The 21,622-nt window shown below is 36.1% G+C and overlaps 1 long non-coding RNA gene across 1 annotated transcript; it reads left to right on the forward strand.

Moving 5' to 3' along the window:
• The first annotated feature begins 1,860 nt into the window (after positions 1 to 1,860).
• On the forward strand, positions 1,861 to 6,012 carry LOC125275552. The gene is made up of 3 exons (XR_007186470.1): positions 1,861 to 2,453; positions 3,785 to 3,889; positions 5,572 to 6,012. It is a non-coding gene; the product is annotated as an uncharacterized LOC125275552 (long non-coding RNA).
• The last annotated feature ends 15,610 nt before the right edge of the window (positions 6,013 to 21,622 follow it).

The raw sequence follows: 21,622 nt of genomic DNA on the forward strand, positions 1-21,622 counted from the left end.
TAATAATATAGCCGACACTCACGGTGTGCTATGGTAGGCTACTACCAGTAAATCTTGATAAAATAACCTTTATCTCTATACTGATATCTCAGTTGGCCAGACAGTGATTCATCTTTTCTGAATCATTAAAATATTGGTGTCTTGGACGTCTTGAGCCAGCAGACCGTAGTGTACGCTGAAAGTTTTTAAGGTGTGCTAAAAATAAATAGAATATTCGACCACATGTGACTGACCAATCAACTGGCCTCGTATTTAGTGATGCATTTGCTCCTTCTTTGCTCACTACACTATTCTGTGTCTCATTCATAGGTCCTCTCCAGAATAGCCATTTTCACTGTACATAATTTTCCTGCTTGCATGAGATTAAGCTGAATGATTGAAGGGATGATTGTGTTCACGCAGTGTCAGATGTATCTCCTGGGGGCTGTTTGTGTATTTGTGTTTACTCTCTGAGGCAGCTGCTCTGACTTCACTTCCCCTATCGGTGTCCCTGCGTTCAGACAGTAGAGCAACTCTAAGCCCTTTTAGCATCCTCTGGTTTTCTATTTACAAGCCAACAGTTCTGTACAGCCGATACACTGGAGATCACGTTTCACTAATGCCGTCTAAGGCCCAAGTAATTAATGTAATGTAAACCCACGCTGCCAAAGGAGAAGAGTCGGTAAATATTATCGCTGGGAAAGAAGGAACACAGGGACTAAGGCAGGTTTGTGTGTGTAGGCCAGCCCGCTTCTCATTGGTGAGTTCTGTATTGACTTGATTAGTTACTAATTAAAAAGTTGACTGGCTGGCTGGGCCGAGGGAGATGACTTCATTAGCAGGGTCTATTTTCCCTGTTCATTCACACATCTCCTTGGCAGCAGGCAAACAGGAGAGAGATGGATCTCTCAACAGGATCAACCAAGGGCACACTGAAAGATCAGCCTAAATGATCAGTCAGGGATGATTTATATGGTTTACGCTAAGCTACTAGATTTTTGTTCTAATTTTCAGAAAAAATCAATTGGTTCTTGCTTGTGCAAAAGTTACAACCTCAAGGGTGTTCTGAGCAGTTTTTAGTAGTTGCTTTGCAAAAGATAGGGTGTTCTGGGTGACTGCAGCTTGGAAGGTGGTTACTTACTAGCCCAAGTCTAAAGTGCCCATCTTCAATTGTAGATTTACGGCTCAGGTCCATCTTTTAATAATGCAGTTGATGTGTTTTTTTGTTTTTTTTTGCTGCTATTATATACCAGGTGAATATTATAGTCATTAATCGCATGCCTCTATGGTGACCCATTCACAAAACGACAAAATGTAATAAACAAATTAAAGTTGACAACTGAATTAAGCCAAAATACCATCAATATGCTCCGAGCTTGGAGTCTGACCCAAACCTACTCCCCCATCCCAGGTTGGGATATGAATAGTTAGAAGTGAGGAGATGGGATGATGGAGGGATGCTGGAAAACTGTCATAGAACAGAGGTAAGTCTGCTGTATACCTCTTATCTCAATAATTGACTGAATGTGCTCCTCCCATGTTAATTGGGTTAATTATCTTAACATGCTCTTTCCGACCTTTTTTTTTTATATAGACCTTATTTACCAGAGAAACAAGCGCGCCGCCATCTTTATGAAATTGTCTTTTAACTTCCGTTTTGCGGTAGCGATCTGTACATTTCTATGGCATCGCTGTCAAAGAATAATTAGATGGTTAAGTGGATTTACTTGTTGTAGAGTTAATGAAAGTTATCATGAGCATTGTTATGTTTAAACCAGATGTCTTAACAAATGTCAGTAGATCGGGAAGATTTTAAAACGAGCAGTTCATTCATAAACGTAATATCGCTGTGGAAATACAAACCGGAAGTCAAAAGACAACGAGCGCAACGCTGAAAAGGGGCGGGGCTACATAAGGTCTATAAAACATCATTAAGGGCATTTGCTCTGCTTATAAAAAAATTTAATAAACCAGAACAGAACTTTTGGTGAGTTCGTTGCTCCTGGGAAGTTCAAAATCTGTCATAATTACAACTTTAGTTATGTTCAAATCAGTTTTCTATCTTCATTTCTACAAAATGACAAATAATGCTCATCAGGAGGATGCTCTCATTTTTTGTACATGCAACTTAAAAAGAATTCATTAAACATTCATTTCAACAAATTTGTCAATACAGATGATGCATCAATTATGTCTGCCATGTTTTCTCACAGACTCAGAAACTTCCCAGACAGCAGGTGACTCCGTGCCGGATCCGTTTTCAAACCGGCAAATCCGCGTTACAGTCACCTCCGTTTCACTGCTCTAAAACGGATCCAGCCCGGTCCCGGTTTCCGTGGGCGGGAACAACAGTCGCAACGCAGATTCGGCCCGTATCCGCGGAAACGAGCGCGCGAATTTTTTTCTGGAGTTTAGAAGAGGAGGCAGACGCAGACGGTGCTCGGTCGGTATCCTACTTCAAAAACATCACCAAAGTAAGTCATACTGTTCTATTAATGAATTAATTTCTTATTAATTATATTGTGTACTCGTTGGCTTAAAGTTTAAACTTAAGGTTTGGAGTTTTTATTGCTTATTAGATCGGTATTGAATCGTAATGTTAGTTAACTCTTATGTTAGCAGAGGGCACGCTAACACGATCCAGAGGATTATAATTATATAAGTTAACTGACGAATTTTAACTGCTTTAATTTTCACTGTTAAAGTATTAACTGCGTGGTAATGCTAGTAATAAGCTAGTGTTAACGTAATCTAGCTAAGGCCTACCGTAGACCCGTACTTTACAACAAGGGTTTATAACATCATTTCTTAGTTTATAACATGAACTAACCATTAACATTACATAGTTATTTGTTAATCTTTGTTAACGTTAGCTAATAAAACACAGTTGTCCATTGTTCATGTTACTTCACAGTGCATTAACTAATGTTAACAAATACAACATTAGAATTTAATGTATTATATGTAAATGTTGAAATTAACATTAACAATGATTATAATTATAATACATCATTTATTATAATAAATGATGTAGAAGTGGTTCATTCTTAGTTCATGTCAACTAATGCTAACTAATGATATAGTCTCTTCTCCTCACCAAGGCTGCATTTATTTAATCAATCATGCAGTAAAAACAGTAATATTGTGAAATATTATTAACCTGCATTCTATAGTAAAATATAATTTATTCCTGTGATCAAAGCTGAATTTTCAGCATCATTACCCCAGTCTTCAGTGTCACATGATCCTTCAGAAATCATTCTAATATGCTGATTTGATGCTCAAGAAACATTTATGATTATTATCAGTATTCAAAACCGTTGTGTTGCTTTATATTTTTTGTGGAAACAATTATATCATTCAAACATTTGTGGTAAGATTAAAAAAGAGAAATTAATACTTCATCAAGGATATTTTAACTCGATCAAAAGTGACAGTCAACCCTAAATGACGACATTTATAACAAAAAAAAATTCTATTTAGTAAATTTTGTAATTAAACTTAATTCAATTAATTAACATTTTCTAATCATCAAAGAATCCTGAAAAAAGTATCACCATTTCCACAAAAATGTTAAGCAGCACAACCATTTTCAACATTGATAATAATTAGAAATTTTGCATGAGCACCAAATCAGCATATTAAATGATTCTGCTAAATTTAAATTATTATTTAAATTCTTTATATACCTGTTTATCCTTTAACTGATCTACATTACAGATGAGATTTCAATCAGGATTCAGGAGCTTATTAGTCTGGAGGTTGGAGATGTTTACTGCACATATTTTTTTTTTTTTCTCAACAGGAGCTGTAAGGAATAACCAGTCCTCTACCAGTGCAGCAGATTCTTGCCTTTGACTGTGGCGATGACCAGAAGGAATGTGCCAAAGCCAAAGAGGCCTTAACTGAGGTAAATTTCAGATAGAAGCAGCCTAGTGGCGGGTTGTGTTTCATCACCATACCATTACAATAAGCAATAGTAGCTGACTTCATAAAGAAAAAAGGGACAGTTGAGTTTATATTGTCACATGTTAGTGTATGCCAAGCCCAGTTGCAGCACATTTATTTATATAATACTGAACAGTATTATCTCTACATTTAGAGATTATTTTCTGTGGACTGGGCTTGTCTTATTTTTTTAGAAAACATTATACGAAAAGCATTATATTATTATTTTGAAGACACTTCATATTTAGTTCAAATTGTACATGAGAAAAGCATAAGGAGAAATTTACAGATTTTTTACTTGGATACAACAGTGAAAAATGTGTATAGGAGAACAGACTTTTATCACAATTATACATACATGAGTGAATTTTTTTTATTCTGGTAATTTTAAAGGATAAGTTCACTTTAAAATTAAATTTTCCTGATAATTTACTCACCCCCATGTCATCCAAGATGTTCATGTCTTTCTTTCTTCAGTCGAAAAGAAATTAAGGTTTTTGATGAAAACATTCCAGGATTATTCTCCTTATAGTGGACTTCCAGTGGTTCCAGACAGACTGTATGGCCTACGCCTTCCCTATTCAACTTACAGAAAAAAACGGAATTGGCGCCGCGTTCGTTCCGTAAGTAGAATAGGGAAGGTGTAGGACATACAGCGTAAGCTTTTTAAAGAATAAGGAAAGCGGAAGCACGTACAAGATGATCATTTGTGTTTATAAAGCATATACAGTTGTATTAATTTTTTTTTTTTTTTTTTTTTCGAAAATGACAATTGTTTCGCTAGATAAGACCCTTATTCCTCGTCTGGTATCGTTTAAAGCTCTTTGAAGCTGCACTGAAACTGTAATTATGACCTTCAACCGTTTGGAGGCCATTGAAGTCCACTATAAGGAGAAAAATCCTGGAATGTTTTCATCAAAAACCTTAATTTCTTTTCGACTGAGGATAGAAGGACATGAACATCTTGGATGATGTGGGGGTGAGTAAATTATCAGTAAAATTTTACTTGAAAGTGGACTAATCCTTTAATTTGCAGCAGTTGTTTAAAGTTGGTGTTCATTTGTGTGACGTAAATAAGTGTCAACAAAATTTCAGCCAAAGCAGAGTGATCAGACCAATAGCACTAGATTGCTTTGGTGTGCTTTAACATAGATTGAGAAGGGGAAATTGAAAGACAAAGTACACAGCCTGTCTGATGTGTCAAAGGCTATGTTCACACTGTCAGTCTAAATACAATTATTGGTGTATCCGATTGGAATCTGATCATGGCATGAGAAAGTGACGTAAATCACGCAAAATCTGATCAGATCGGTCAAACTGAAATTGATTTCCAGAAATGACATGTGAATATGATTTCAAACCACATGTGAATGTAGCTCAAAGCAGATTAGTAAAAATTACATGTAATTTCGTGTAATTTTGTTTTGTGGTTCACACTTTATGATCACATTCCAATCGGATATGCACAAAAATCGGATTTGGACTGACAGTCTGAATGAGGCTAACATCTCCACCAACATCAGGGATGACTACACACAGCAATAGTAGAGGCTCATATAGACAAGCCTCACAACCGTCAGATTCTTGATTTACTGGGACAATTACAAGAATAACAGCTTTCTTCTTTTTTTTTTTTTTCTGCAGATGCCTCATGGGAATTAAACGGCACATATGAAGTGGTTTGTAATACCATGGTTTTCCGACCTGTCCCGATTGGTTCTTGATGTGTTTATGGTTCATTATATGAAATTATTTTTTGTATGTTTATTTTTCCCCATTTCTTCTATTTTTTATTTTTTTTTCTTCTTTACTTATACATTAAGAAAGGTCGTGAGATTGTTTAACTGTTTGTGTATCAATGTTTTAAAGTATAGTTCACCGGAAAATGAGAATTTGCTGTTAATTTACTCACCCTCAAGCCATCCATGATGTAGGTGACATTTTTTTTCTTCAGTTGAACAGTAAAGATTTTTAGCGTGGTCCTTGGTGATTCGTATAATGCAAGTCAATGGCTACCGTCACTTTGAGAGTCATTAAAACATATTACAGGCAAAACAAAGTTAATACCTGTGACTGATGCTGACGTTACATTGAGGTCTTATAAAGCGAAACAGACCAATCTTTTTGCTTCATAAGACCTCAATGAATCATCCGGAGCCACAGGTATTCATTTTGTTTTGCCTGTATGTTTTTTTTGACTCTCAAACTGTAGCCATTGACTTTTATATTATACTTTTATATTATACAAATCACCAAGGACCACATTTTCAGCTAAAAATCTTCTTTACTTCTTTACAAGTCTAATACTTTAATATATCTCCGATTGTATTCATCAGAAAGTCATATACACCTAGAATGGCTTGAGGGTGAGTAAAGCTTGGGGTAATTTTCATTGAAAGTGAACTAATCCTTTAAAGGGATAGTTCACCCAAAAATGAAAATTAATTACTCATCTCATTTTGTTCCAAACTCGTAAGACTTTCTTTCATCTTTGGAACTCAAATGAAGATCTTTTTGATGAAATCTGAAAGATTTCTGTCTCTGTGCTGACAGCTACACAACTACCACTTCTACACTTCCATGAATTTCAACTACAAAGTTCATAAAGAGATCACCAAACTAATCCATATAAATTGAGTTTGAATTGTCTCAAATTTGGATTAAACGATCACTTTATATGATGAACAAACCTCTTGCTGATGATCAAGCGTGTTGTGTAACACGAGAATTAACTTTATTGGTTCTCGCACATCAGTGAACATGCTTGAGCTTCCCTTTACCACAACTGATGTGTCAGTTTATAAATGCTTATATGTGAATAAAATCCTAAATTCAATCCATTCATCAAATCAAGCGCTTGTGTCTCTTCAGAAAATTTTGGACTAAAGCGCTCGATTTATATGGATTAGTTTTACAATCTCTTTATGAACTTTTTGAGCATTAGAGTGGTAGTTGCATAGCTGTCAACAGAGGAACAGAAAGCTCTCGTATTTCATCAGAAAGATCTTAATTTGTGTCCTGAAGATGAATGAAAGTCTTACGGTTGCAGAACAAAATGAGAGTGTAAATAATGACAGAATGTTTTATTTTGGAGTGAACTAACAGTTTAATGGCAAGTAGAGACACTTAAGTGTTTTATATAAACTTTTAGTACTTGTGCAAAAATTATCAAAATAAAAAGAAAAGATCCACTGTTTTGCATTTTGTGTATTTGTTTTAATATGCCTATTAAATAGAAGATGGATCAAAAGATAAAGCCCTTGATTATGTCAAATTTACTCTGTTCAATTGTATTTTGAATGTATGTTTACTGTAAAGTAGTTGCTGCTGAGGTAGTGCTAACAATAGATTATAAAGTGGTATTTTAGTGTAAAAGTTTTCAGTACATTAATTGTCTATAAATCTAAATCAGTACTTTAAACTTTGTATTGCCTAAGTATTTAATGTTAAAACTTAACAGAAAAAATATCAGACAATAAGATATTTAATATTTATGAGAACATTCTTGAAATTCTAGATATGTATACTATTTAGAGAGGGGGGAGGGGGGAGCGGGTACTGTATACAAAATGAGCTGGCCCTGATCCGGCATGGTTCTGGGCCAGATCCAGAACAGAGCTGGACCAGATCTGGCCCACATCTGGGCCAAATCGGCATACAGGAATCCACATCTGGTCCGGAGCTGGCCCAGTGCTGGTCCAGATGAGGAAAAACGGATCCGTGCCGGTATTGGCCCGTTGTGCCAAAAGACACCGGCCCAGGTCTGTTTCACGGATCTGGCCCAGATCTTAAGAAGTGTCTGGGCCAGATCTGGGCCAGATGATTTTTGCTATCTGGGTTGAGGCTCCAAGAAAGTTTCCCACTCGTAATTACGACATTGTGGTGGCTTCCGTGTGCGTTCAACTCGTAAATACAATCTTTATGACATGACTCGAACCAAAGTCCCTTTCAAGGAAAGTCTGTTCACTCGGCGGCCATATTTGCAATGCCTCCCGGCAGCTATTTCGGGCATCCAAGACCAAGTCCTATCTATTTGAATGGGGGATTCCTGAAATCTCAACAAAATCTGACACGAACTGTCCTATAAATGTTGTTTCTTATGCTCAAATAGCATTTAAAAAAGCTTATTTTTCAGGCTAGACGAGCCAATTCGCATGTAGGCTACAGTCCTAAGCTCGAATATCGGGTTTCTATGGGAACCGGAGCTTCTAAAGGCAGCAGCATGACTTTATCAATCAGCGATTGGCTCTTTTACTTAGAAGGCGAGACGTATTCCGCCATATTGCACGTTGCAGTTTCTCTCATTCATAAATAATAGGAGTCAAGTCATCTTCATTATAGCGCTTATTACAATACATACTGTTTTGTTTCAAAACTGCTTCACAGTGACAATAGGAAAATTATTATCGAGCTAAAGTTGGTTTTTGATTGAATCACTTCCGTTGTAAAAATTGTTAATTATTACTTTAGGAGCCACTTAAATGACACATTTCCTACTGAAAACCGAATACCTTTAATGCATTCTTGCTGTCCAGGAGTGAACGTCATTCTATATCTATAGTCTTTGTTTGTTACAAACATTAAAAAATCTTCTTATAGCTTAAATCACAGGTATTCTACAGACATTCAGTTTACTCACATTAATGCCAGTAAGTTTTAAAAATGTTTAAATGCATTGTTTAGTGACGTACATTAGGCTGATAAATCTGCACAACAATAGTCAATAATGTCTCTGTGGGGAAACTTTGAGTGACTTTCTTGTGGGTGAAATTCTCTGTACATTTAGCACTCTTACCTAGAAAAATTGCTTTGCTGTGGTCCCAGTGCCTTCACTGCATGCTGTATTGACCAGGTACTGTTCTTTTAACATCTCTCTGCAGCACACTAAGTCCATAAGCCTGCTTGACTGGGCAGATCTGGCTTTTCTGGGAGAGAGATGAGCCCAAAGTAGGATCTCTGTTTCAGCAGCTGGTTCTGTTATCGCTGTGCTTCTCTCTCTCTCAATGCCGCCTCTGGCATCTCTACATCTCTGCAGATGACACTGCTGGGAATTGCTATCAAACCTCCCAGATGCCAGCGTGTTTATCATTAGCTTGAGTTGGGAAAGTGAGACTATTGTCGTGGAACTGTTTCACATGAGGAGGTATAAGAGCAGCTGCTAAAGGCATAGCCAGACGTGCAGCGCCCAGACACACTTCCTTCCAGCCCATTTGTATCCATCCTACAGCCTGAGTTTTGCAGCTGTAGCCAATGATTTTAAAGTGTGCGTGTGTGTGTGTGTGTGTTTGAGGCAAATATAGGCTTCCATCAACAAACATGTAGAAGTACTTTTATGGTTGGATGAGCATCCTCACATATTTGACTTCCATATTGAATTTCATTTAACCTGAAGAAAAAAACAATGCATAAGCAAACAATGGGGCGCACTCTTCAAACATCTGGGTGGGTACACTGAGGCCTCAGAGGGGATCCCATATGAAAACACTGTAGGAGGTGGGCAGCCTTTAACTTAGTTTAGGATTGTTGGATTATTTAATCAAATTTAATATCCTTGCTAATTTTTAAAAGAAAATCAAATTAAGGTAGGCTATATGGATGCATTTATTTATTAATTTATTTATTAATTTTATTTAATAGAGAAAATGTAGATATAAATATAGAGAAAATAACACTGTTACAAAATGGTTAGAATATAAGCTATATATATATATATATATATATATATATATATATATATATATATATATGTTTGTGTGTGTGTTTGTGTTTGTGTGTGTATTTGTTTATTTACAGTGCTGCTTGAAAGTTTGGGAACCCCTTACAGGATCTAATTTTAACAAAATGAGAGGGCTCATACAAAATGCATTTCATTTTTTTATTTAGTACTATCCTGAGTAAGATATTTTACAAAAAAAGATGTTTACATATAATCCACAAGACAAATATGGTTGTTCACGAGTCCCTTGTTTGTCCTGAGCAGTTAAACAGCCCAATGTTCTTCGGAAAAATCCTTCAGGTCCTGAGGATTATTCAGTTTTCAAGCTTTTTTTTTTTTTTTTTTGCATATTTGAACTCTTTCCAGCAGTGACTGTATTATTTTGAGATCCATCTTTTCACACTGAGGACAATTGAGGGACTCAAAACACAACTATTAAAAAATGGTTCAAACGTTCACTGATGCTCCAGAAGGAAACATGATGCATTAAAGGGTTAGTTCACCCAAAAATTAAAATAATGTCATTAATTACTCACCCTCATGTCGTTCTACACCCATAAGTCCTTTGTTCATCTTCAGAACACAAATTAAGACATTTTTGATGAAATCCGATGGCTCAGAGAGCAAAGCCATTAAAACTTTCAAGATCCATAAAAGTACTAAAACATATTTGAAACAGTTCATGTGAGTTCAGTGGTTCCCTAAAATTATAAAGCGACAAGAATACTTTTTGTGTGCCACAAAAACAAAATAACGACTTTTCAACAATATCTTGTGATGGCTGATTTCAAAACACTGCTTCAGAGCTTTACGAATCAAATCAGTGACTCGGAGCGCCAAAGTCACGTGATTTCAGCAGTTTAGCTGTTTGATAGGAGATCTGAATCATGATACGAAACAAAAGATTCATAAAGCTCAAAAGCTTCATGAAGCAGTGTTTTGAAATCGGCCCATCACTACATTGTTGAAAATTCGTTATTTTGTTTATTTGGCACACAAAAAGTTTTCTTGTCGCTTTATAATATTAAGATAGAATCACTGAACTCACATTAACTGTTTCAAATGTTTTTAGTACCTTTATGGATCTTGACAGTTTCAATGGCTTTGCTCTCAGTGAGTCATCGGATTTCATCAAAAATATCTTAATTTGTGTTCTGAAGATGAACGAAGGTCTTACGGGTGTAGAACGACATGAAGGTGAGTAATAAATGACATTACTTTCATTTTATTTTCATATTTTCATCCGTCCTGGCTTTAACTGTTTTCAATTTCTTATCTATCAAAAGAAATATTACCCAGATATGTTATTTCATATTTGAAGTAAAGCACTTTAACAGCCATGCTACTTATCATTCAACATGCGGGTCATACTGGGGTCAGCAATAAGTTATCCATTATGTGGCCGCCCTCCTGGTCAATATTTGAGTGGTTTGGCCTTAATCAGAAAGAAAATGCATGTTATATTTTAAGCAGAGTCCTTTTGATTCCAACAGTGAGATCCCAATCAGTAGGGCCTCTTTTCCTGTTGTGTTATGTTGATGCAGTGGCTTCCCTGGACTGCTGTTCCCACATTTAATGCAGGTCTGAGATTGAGTCAGTCAGAGTCATGGTTATCTCAGCCACCTGTCTCATAACGACACTGAGGGGAGCCTCATATGAGGGCCTGGCACAGCAGCAAGTAATTATGCTGCCATAACAGGTGACTTGTAGCAGATTGCGACAGTGATGTGCTGTGTGTGCGCGTACATGCATGTGCAAATCTGCTTTTTTCCCCCTTCTTCTTCAGTACACTGCAGGGCAGGTGTTACAGTAGATCCTGGCAATGCTAAGCAACCATTTTCCTTATAGTCTGAAATAACTGGACATTATACTATGTATTTAAGAGCTCTCTGTATTTATTTTAAAATAATACCAATTTAATATGGTCACAGTTGGATTAAAGGGTTAGTTCACCCAAAAATGAAAATTGTGTCATTAATCACTCACCCTCATGTCGTTCCACACCCGTAAGACCTTTGTTCATCTTCAGAACACAAATTAAGATATTTTGATGAAATCCAAGGGTATGTGAACCACACACAGGCAGCAACGTCATTGCAAAGTCATTGGCCGAAGCTGAACACGTGAGCACCATGACGCATGCATGTGATGCTGACACAGGATCTGTCCAGTAATGAGCCGGCATTTGGACGTAAACAAGGAAGCCTGCACTGATTTCACTATGTATGACAACGGTTCAAATTGTTGAATAAAGTCATTATTTTTGTTTTGTTTTCTTGTCGCTTCATAACATTAAGGTTGAACCACTGTTTTTACTACTTTTCTGAACCTCAAAAGGTGCAATGACATATGTGTGGATCAGATACCCTTGGATCTCATCAAAAATATCTTAATTTGTGTTCCGAAGATGAACGAAGGTGAGAAAAATTAATGACAAAAATTAAATTTTTGGGTGAACTAACCCTTTAATACACCCTTTCTGAGAATTAAAAAAAAAAAAAAAAAAAAAAAAAAACTTTAAAAATAATTTTACCCCTACTTTTGATAAACGTAAAATTAAGCTGTTATTTATAGTGGCCTAGAGTAGGAGTTTTCAAATTGGGGTTCGGGGTGCCTAGAGGGACACAAAAGAGTTCTAGGGGGACCATAGCAGGTCCAAATAGATTAAAATATGTAAAAATGTGATTATAACAAACAAATAAATGAGTAAATAATAAATTAAATAATACATAACGATACAGTACTATAATGAATAGAAAAACAAAACATAATAATGTAACTAGAAACTATATAAATAATTAAATTAGCATTAAACAAAAAAATTAATAAAATATTAAAGTAAAATAATAATTATTCAAACAAATAATTAAATAATAAGAGAAATATTATATAATAATATAAGTATTATTAAAACAAATAATTGAATAATCATTAAATTAAAAATTTAAATAAATAAATAAAAATACAAATTATTAAAACAATAGATAAATAATTGTTAAATGAAATAATGAAATCAACAGTTAAATAAATAATAAATAAATATATTATTATTAATTATTAATATAAATAATTTTTTTTAATAAATAAAAAATAATTATTGAAAAAAAAAAAATAAATTTAAACCAAAAATTAAATAAAGCATTAAAATAAAAAATAATAAAATTATTTTTTTTTTGTATAAAGCTGCAGTTCTGTTTTAGTTTGATGCATTGAGCTACTGCTTTGCTTACATGTGCTGTAAAACAGGCCTTAGAGCCAGCAGAACATAAATATGAAATCTCTTTAAGCATATTCACAATGATTAATTTTGTAGAAGTGCTATTCTTGGAACAGTTTTGCCTTCTGACACGCAATGTCTACAAGCAGAGACAGATGGAAGCTGATCCTAAATGTCTAAGGGCTCCTGCTGTCTGGCACTACGGGACTATAGGCAAGCAAAAGCCGTGATAGATTCCAGGCATGGGCTCAGCTGCTGCAGCCTGTGTTGTGTATTGATCATGGCTTTAATGGTTCTCCATCTGCCAGGTGATGATGGAGGTCCAGGGTGAAGGCAGCCGCAGTACGGTACTATTTCTGCTGGATCCCGGCCCGCTGACGTCCCTCTCTAACCACACCAGCCGTGTCCCAACATGCTCCCTTCCAAACTCACTGTGTGCTGCTCAGGATAGACTGCCCTTGTTCTTATTAAGGGAGTCGATGTGTTTTTTGTGTGTGTAAGACTGCTGAGTCAATGGGAACTGTGGTTAGCCTGCGCTGCTTGATCCTGCTGTCTGGTTTGGAGAAGAGGAGTGTCACATATCCGTGTAGAGCAGGCGGCGTGGTTGGAAAACTGGCTACACTGAGGATCTATTGCAGAGCAATTGAAAAGCACTGTATATTCAGCTGCCTGAACTGTAACATTATTAACCATCAAGGACGAGTTTAAGAATGGGGGAATGGGTGTCCCGAGCTATCTTTTTCTCATTATTGTTTACATTTGAATAATAGCAACTGTCAAGGTGACTGTCTTTTCTCTGAGGAGCCTATTAAATTTTCTGATGGACCGCCAAGATTGCAGACTGTTCAATATGCATATTCCCGCTCATAGAATAAAGGTGAACTTGTGGAATTGAAAGAAAAGGCCTGGAATAGTTCCCTGGGGCCCTGCAAATTGATGTCTTGTCCTTTCTTTTAATGATTAATACTTGATCCATTTAAAAGACTGTCACACCTGCCCTTCACTGAGGTGCCACAACATACCCACCCTCCAGTAAACGGCTCCAGGTGTTTACTGTACCACTTTTAATATGTAATGGCTGTATTTTAAAGGGATAGTTCACCCAAAAATGAAAATTTGATGTTTATCTGCTTACCTCCAGAGCATCCAAGATGTAGGTGTCTTTGTTTCTTCAGTAAAACACAAATGATGATTTTTAACTGCAACCTCTGCCGTCTGTCAGTGGTATAATGCAAGTCAGCGGGAACTTGGACTATTAAGAGTAAATAAAACACGACAGACAAATCCAAATTAAACCCTGCGGCTCGTGACGACACATTGATGTCCTAAGACACGAAACGATCGGTTTGTGCGAGAAACCGAACAGTATTTATATCATTTTTTTACCTCTAATACACCACTATGTCCAACTGCATTCATCACTCGATTCGTTTGGTCTGATCGCGCTCTGACAACGGCAGTGATGTCTCGTTCTCATTGAAGTATATGCGCGAGACATCACTGTCGCTGTCAGAGCGCGATCAGACCAAACGAATTGAGTGATGAATGCCGTTGGACATAGTGGTGTATTAGAGGTAAAAAATGATATAAATACTGTCCCTTTAACACCCCTTATAGACTGAAAGCATTTTTTTCTTGTTTTTTATCTTATAAATATTCTCGTTAATTTTCCTAATTTCATATATACATGTCTCTGGTGAATAATTGCACATTTGTTTTACCTGAATATTAGCTATTAAAACAACATAAATTTGATTCTGGACTTTATTAGCTCCAGAAGTGCCGTAATGGCATATAACCTACACTACTGTTCAAAGGTTTGGGGTAAGATTTTTTTTTTTTTTTAAAGAAATTCATTCTCTTATTCAGCAAGAAATTTATTAAAAGTGACAGTAAATAGTACTTTATAATGTCTCATTTATTAACATTAGTTAATGTATTAACCCTATGGTGGCCCAGTAGTGCACAACACAACGAAATTAAAAAAGCAAACATAAGTTCACAACACAACGGAAACAAGCCACAACACAACGAAATAAAGCCACAACACAACGGAATAAGCCACAACACAACGGAATAAGCCACAACACAACGGAATCAAGCCACAACACAACGGAATAAGCCACAACACAACGGAATTAAACCACAAAACAACGGAATAAGCCACAACACAACGGAATCAAGCCACAACACAACGGAATCAAGCCACAACACAACGGAAATGCTCCCGACCACTTGGGGGCTCTCAGAGCTAGGTAATATTACTATTCCTTGCCACTGTTCTATAAAGTCGACAGTTTTACAAAGATATCAATACCATGATTAGTTTTAAGTATGTAAGCATTGTATATCGACATGGTATATTAATTAAAAATCAACTACGTTCACAATAGCTTCATATTTATACTTGTGAATGATTTGACGCGATACCACGGCGCATGATAAAGGGAACATCCACCAATTCCACCAAGTGGTTAAAACGTATAATTTGTATTCATTAAAATTACTTTTAACATTTAAAAACAGACATGTTCAAATTCCAAAGGTTGTTAGTTCCTGTTGGTAAGACTGACAAGCTTTGGAATTTGAATATGTCTGTTTTTAAATGTTAAAAGTAATTTTAATGAATACAAATTATACGTTTTAACCACTTAGTGGGATTGGCAGACGTTCCCTTCATCATGCGCCGTGGTAGCGCGTCAAATCATTCACAAGTATAGGCCAAAATATGAAGCTATTTTGCACGTAGGTGATATTGAATTAATATTTCATGTCGATATGCAGTGGTTACATACTGTTTAAACTAATCGTGGTATTGATATTACTGCCGACTCTATAGAACAGTGGCAAGGAACACTAACTTTACCGAGCTCTGAGAGCCCCCTAGTGGTCGGGAGCATTTCCGTTGTGTTGTGGCTTTATTCCGTTGTGTTGTGGCTCGATTCTGTTGTGTTGTGTCTCGATTTCGTTGTGTTGTGAACTTATGTTTGCTTTTTTAATTTCGTTGTGTTGTGCACTACTGGGCCACCGTAATTAACTAACATGAACTAACAATGAGTATCCATCCGTCCGTCCATGTATCTATCTATGCGTCCATCCATACATCTATCCATACATCCATCCGTCCATCCATCTATCTATGAAACACCAACCAACACTCTAAAATTAAAGGTTCTTAAAAGTGTTTTCACAGTAGAACCATTTTTATAGAAGAACCATTTTGGTCCGCAAAGAACCTTTCAGTGAACAGTTCTTATAAAAAACAAACAAAAAAAACAACATTTTAATGATCTGAAGAACCGTTTTTCATTATAAAAAATATTTTGTGGAATAGAAAGGTTCTTAATGGAACCATCAACATCATTAAAGAATATTTTTAAGAGTGTATTTACAGTTCTAGGAATTAACCTGCAGATTAGTACAATGTACAACCCATTTTATATACTGTTGGGCAATGCCTGATTTAACCTCACTAATTTAACCGGGTCACGTTATATTTCAGATGTCTAAAATGAACCTACACCATGATTTCATGGTCTTTGTTTTGGGTGCTTTTGCATTTTTTTCTTGTCCTTGAATCTTTATCCCCCGAGATCAGCTGAACCCAATTAACAGGATACAGGATACAAAATAGTCTCATGTTCCAGCACCTAAAAACCACTGTGTTCCCTGTCTAGGTGGTCAGGATACAGGCTCCACAGGCTATCAATAAGACTTCTATCAATATTGATTTTAGCACCTCCGTCTTTGCCTGCACCTCTATGCCGTTTGGAGTCGCTCAGGAGCAGGCAGATGTCTGAAGGTGGTCATGACGTCCCCTCAGTCTCAGAGGCTGATGATGGAGTGGATCCAGGTTCTGTATGAGCCCCAGGGACACCAGACTAATTCTGTGAGTCCCTCTGAATAATGACTGCGGGCACACAGGGTTGACTGAGAGGAATTGGAACATTTGCCTGTACTAGTTATATAGTACTAGGGCTGCACACTTCTACAAGGAGGGTTAATTACAAGCACATAGATAAAAGCTAATAAATCCAGCAACATAATGGAAGGAGCAAGGGACCAATCCCACCCCTCATTCATCTCCTGCCATTTAAAGAGACTCGACTCCACGCTGTGAGAGTGAGAGACCATATAGCGGCTTTATGAGTTCAAAGGCGGGTTTGAAATAATTGTGACAGCGTGCACAACTTCAAGGGCATTTTCCGTCAATCAACTGCAGCTTGCAACATAATAAACCGTGGACTATGATGTCTTTCAAGCTGCAGACCAAAACTTGCATCAGCTGGAATCAATAAATCAGCTGTTGTCCAGTAAATCCTTCAGCGGCTGAATTAAGGGCTGTAACTTATGAACGCTTCAAACTGACCTAACTGATGGATCTGTGCTTACCAGTTGAACACTGCAGCAGGTCAGTACAAATCAAGTGTCATTACAGTCCAGATTGCTGGAGGCTGAGGTACTGCTCACATTTGGGCTCCCAGCCACTGGTGTTTGTTATAAAAAGGCCACTGCTCACTGGTTTTGACAAGAGATTTCACACCACAGGTCAGAGAGGGAAACAAAGGGAGTGTGTGATATGGGCTACACATTTAGACATTTGCATGACACACAGAGCACAAAGATATAAAGATATCCTAATATTTTGAAAATAACATATTATTAAATATATAAAATATTACAAGGACAAAAGATATACCATTCAAAAATGTGGGGTCGGTAATGATTTTTTTTCACTAATTTAAAGGGTTAGTTCAGCCAAAAATGAAAATTCTGTCATTAATTACTCACCCTTATGTCGTTCCACACCCGTAAGACCTTCGTTCATCTTTGGAACACAAATTAAGATTTTTTAATTTTTTATTTTATCTTCCATACAAAAGCAACAAAATTACCACATTCAAGGTTCAGAGAAGTAGTAAAGACATAAAAAGTCAACATGATTACAGTGGTTCAACTTTAATGCTATGAAGCAACGAGAATATTTTTTGTGCGTAAAAACAAAACAAAAATAATGATTTTATTCAGCATTTTTTCTTCTTTCCTGTCATTCTTGTACACAGTTGGCACAGCAAACACAGTGCAGAGCTTCCGTGTTTACGTATGAATGCCGGCTCAGTATGGTAATTTAGTTGCTTTCTATGGGAGATAAAAAAAAAACTAAAAAAAAACTTGTGGATTTCATCAAAAATATCTTAATTTGTGTTCTGAAGATGAAGGAAGGTCTTACGGGTGTGAAACAACATGAGGGTGAGTAATTAATGACAGAATTTTCATTTTTGGGTGAACTAACCCTTTAACTAGTTAGTGTTTAAAGTCCAAGGCTGCATTTATTTGATCAAATATATATATATATGGAAACTGATCATTTTTTTAGGATTCTTTGATGAATGAATGGTCAAAAGAGCAACTTTTGTTTGTAATATAATTTTTAGATAAAAAAAAAGTAAAAGGTGTCTGGACAATATTTCACAGCATTACATACATATAATACTTTTTTCACAATACTAGTGCTGTCAAAAGAATAATCACAATTAATCAGATTTTTTTTCCAGGCCAATTAGAAATCAGAATCTAATTAGCAAATTTGATGAATATGAATGAAAAAAAATATTGCATTAAACATTCCATTAATATCTTAAGTGCATGTTAACCTTGACAGCCCTAAAAAAAACCAAATCTTATTTTTAAGGTTTTTCTAAAAAAAAAAAAAAAAAAAAAAAAAAGCTAAAATTTTCTTTCAAACATCCCTTTGTGGTCCTTCCTGGATTAGAGGATCTTAGTGGCCACCCTTCATCACAGGTCCTGATGACACAAGACACATTTACATCTCGCATCCATTTAACAAGGATTTACATTAAAATATATATGTGGAAAATGCATTATACAGCCATTATGCCATACTGAGACATCTGGCTGCAGGCTTTGTGACTCCATGGGGATGTGCTGCCAGGCCTCGAGTGAGAAACAGCAGAGCTTTTCCTGTTTTCCTACAGTAATGAGCATTTCCGAACTTTCACTTTCACCTACAAATATGCCACTATGTCATTATTAAACTAATGCCACTGTGTGACAAAACGCAGAGATTTACAGAACAAGCTGCTTTTGTTGTTGTTTCTAGAATATATCGGCATGGTTTGCCGCCTTAACGCTTGTCTTTAGGTGCCATGAGATAAACAGGGAGCCTTTCTCAATGTTGCTTCTCAAGGCTGGCAGAGCGAGGCATTGTGGTTAATACCTTATTTAATATGCCAGAGCGCCAATGTGTGCCCTGATATCACTGTAATTGATGCTGCCGTGAGATGCCACATTTGCTCTGTTGATAAATTGTTAAATAAGCAGGGCTCTCCATCGCCCCCACCTCTCTCATCTCGGGCTTTGTTTGTGTGCCAAGTGAACGCTCGGCTCTGACAGGCGTTCTGTTGGGGGATTTGAGTTCGTGCATGGCTGGTCAACCTTATTTGTATTGTTTGTCACGAAGACACTGTTGTTCTAAGGCTCTGCAGGGAGTTTGCTCGGCCTCTATCTCCTCCTCGTCTTTTATCTCTCTATTCGCACACTTCCACAGAGCACGCAGCCAGAGCTGAGATCCACTGTCTGTTGGCTCTGTGATGATATTGTTAGGGATTGTGGAATCGCATCCTAGAGCTGTGACTTTCATTCAAACCTTGAAAAGGGAGCAGGACATGGAGACGCTGAACACTAGTACTCCATCGGGTGGAGTGAAGGGGATTATGGGGTGGCCCTGACTTCCTGTGGGTCCTTGAATGAAGTGAAGCCTGATTTATCTTCCAGCTCTCTCTGTGTCTGTGCGCTTTGTTAGGATGGTAGGTTGGTCACTTGATTAGAGGTTGAACACTGAACTAACCTGTTGCTTTTTGTTGGTCACATATCTGAGATTTTCAAAAGACAAATATGATCCCCTTGCAAGGGAAATCTTTACTCCTTCTTAAAAGGCATATTTTAATGCATAAAGACCTATTTATCTTATGTGATTTAAAGCTGCTGTCCGTAACTTTTTTTGGTTAAAAATGATCCAAAATAAATTTTTGAGCAAGTACATAACCAGCCAGTGTTCAAAACTATCTCCTTATCTTAGCGCAATTCACAACGGTAAGCTTGTAATAATGTTTTGTAATTCAGGTGGTACTGGTGGGTTTCCACGGGAAATTCGAGCATGCCGCCATTCGTTTTTGCGTCATTACGTCACGTCTGTTTACATAAAGAACAAGTCCCAGCTAGTAGGCTAAATCACATGTGAGGATGGCAGATCATTTATAGCCTTTTCTCACAGCAGCTGCAATAATTAAACATATCATTTTGATGGCAGATTGTATGGTATGACAAATTAACGTTAGAGATTAGACTGTACAGAAATGCGGATGTTGTTAACATTAACAATTTGAGAACAAAGTATAACAGTAATAACAATTTGCATGGTTTGGCATAATCCAAGCTAAGCGATCATTAGATTTAATCACCACTGGCAGCACGATTTACTGTAATGCTTTTTTTTCTCAGCTGGTCAGAACAAAAGTGTCAGACATGTTACTTACTTGTTCAGATGACAATTTCCAGTGAAAATTCTTACTTTGGTCATACTTCAAGACTACAGTCTGTGATTCTGAAGCACAGTATCCACACCGATGTGGTGACTGACACCAAACATTAGATTCATCCACGCTGTGCCAATACACAACCCATGTAAAGATGATAATTCTGCAAACAACTGCAATTGCAGGTTTCAAACAGAGATGGCGACAAAGAGGCAAAACTTACAGACTGCAGCTTTAATTAACTGGCTTTTATATTCATAATTTACTAAAGGCAAAGCAAATTATTAAAATATTATCTGGAAAATATTGAAAAGTGTATATATTATTATCAAAATATATATATTTGCCCCTGGTTTCACAGACAAGGCTTAAAGGATTAGTCCACTTTTAAATAAACTTTTTATTATTATATATTTCCAACCTACTGTTAGAGTAATGTAAGACCTGATGAGAAACATTTGATTTAAATATATTTATTTATGTAGCTTTACACAATAAATGAAGTTTTTTTTTAAATTTTGGCAGTCCTAAAACACATTTTCTTTAAAACAAACAAACAAACAAACAAACAAACAAACAAACAAACAAACAAACAAACAAACAAACAAACGCAAACAAACAAATAAAAAAACAATAAATAAATAAAAAAATCTGTCAAATTTAAACCTCTGGTTTACATTAATATTAATTTCTCCACCATTACAACTACACACCAATTAATATTTTTTATATATACATTATTAGAATTAATATAAAACATTTTATTAAGTATGATATAAAGTTTATAAAGTTTGTATGATATAAATTATATAAAGATCTTTTACTATAAAGACAAAATATTTTTTTCTCTAAAATTAAACAATTGTTTTTTATATTCTAAAGCCAAAACAAATCATTAAAATATAATCTGGAAAATACTGAATGTGTATAAAGCATTTAAATTAATTTAAATTTATTTGCATCATGCTTTTCACAATGAATTTTTTTTTCTCTTCAGTTGTCCATGGACCCCAGTGTGAAAACTCCTAAACTTAAATAATTGGCTTTTATGTTATATTCAAGCATTATACTATAACAAAGTTTTATTCTTAATGAACAAATGAGTACATTTATATCTGTAAAATACTGAATTTGTATAAATCATTTCATACAATGCATTTCAAGTAAATTTATATTTCACAATAATTTATTTGTATTTCACATGGG

Source organism: Megalobrama amblycephala, linkage group LG1 (assembly GCF_018812025.1).
Source record: "Megalobrama amblycephala isolate DHTTF-2021 linkage group LG1, ASM1881202v1, whole genome shotgun sequence".
NCBI lineage: Eukaryota > Metazoa > Chordata > Actinopteri > Cypriniformes > Xenocyprididae > Megalobrama > Megalobrama amblycephala.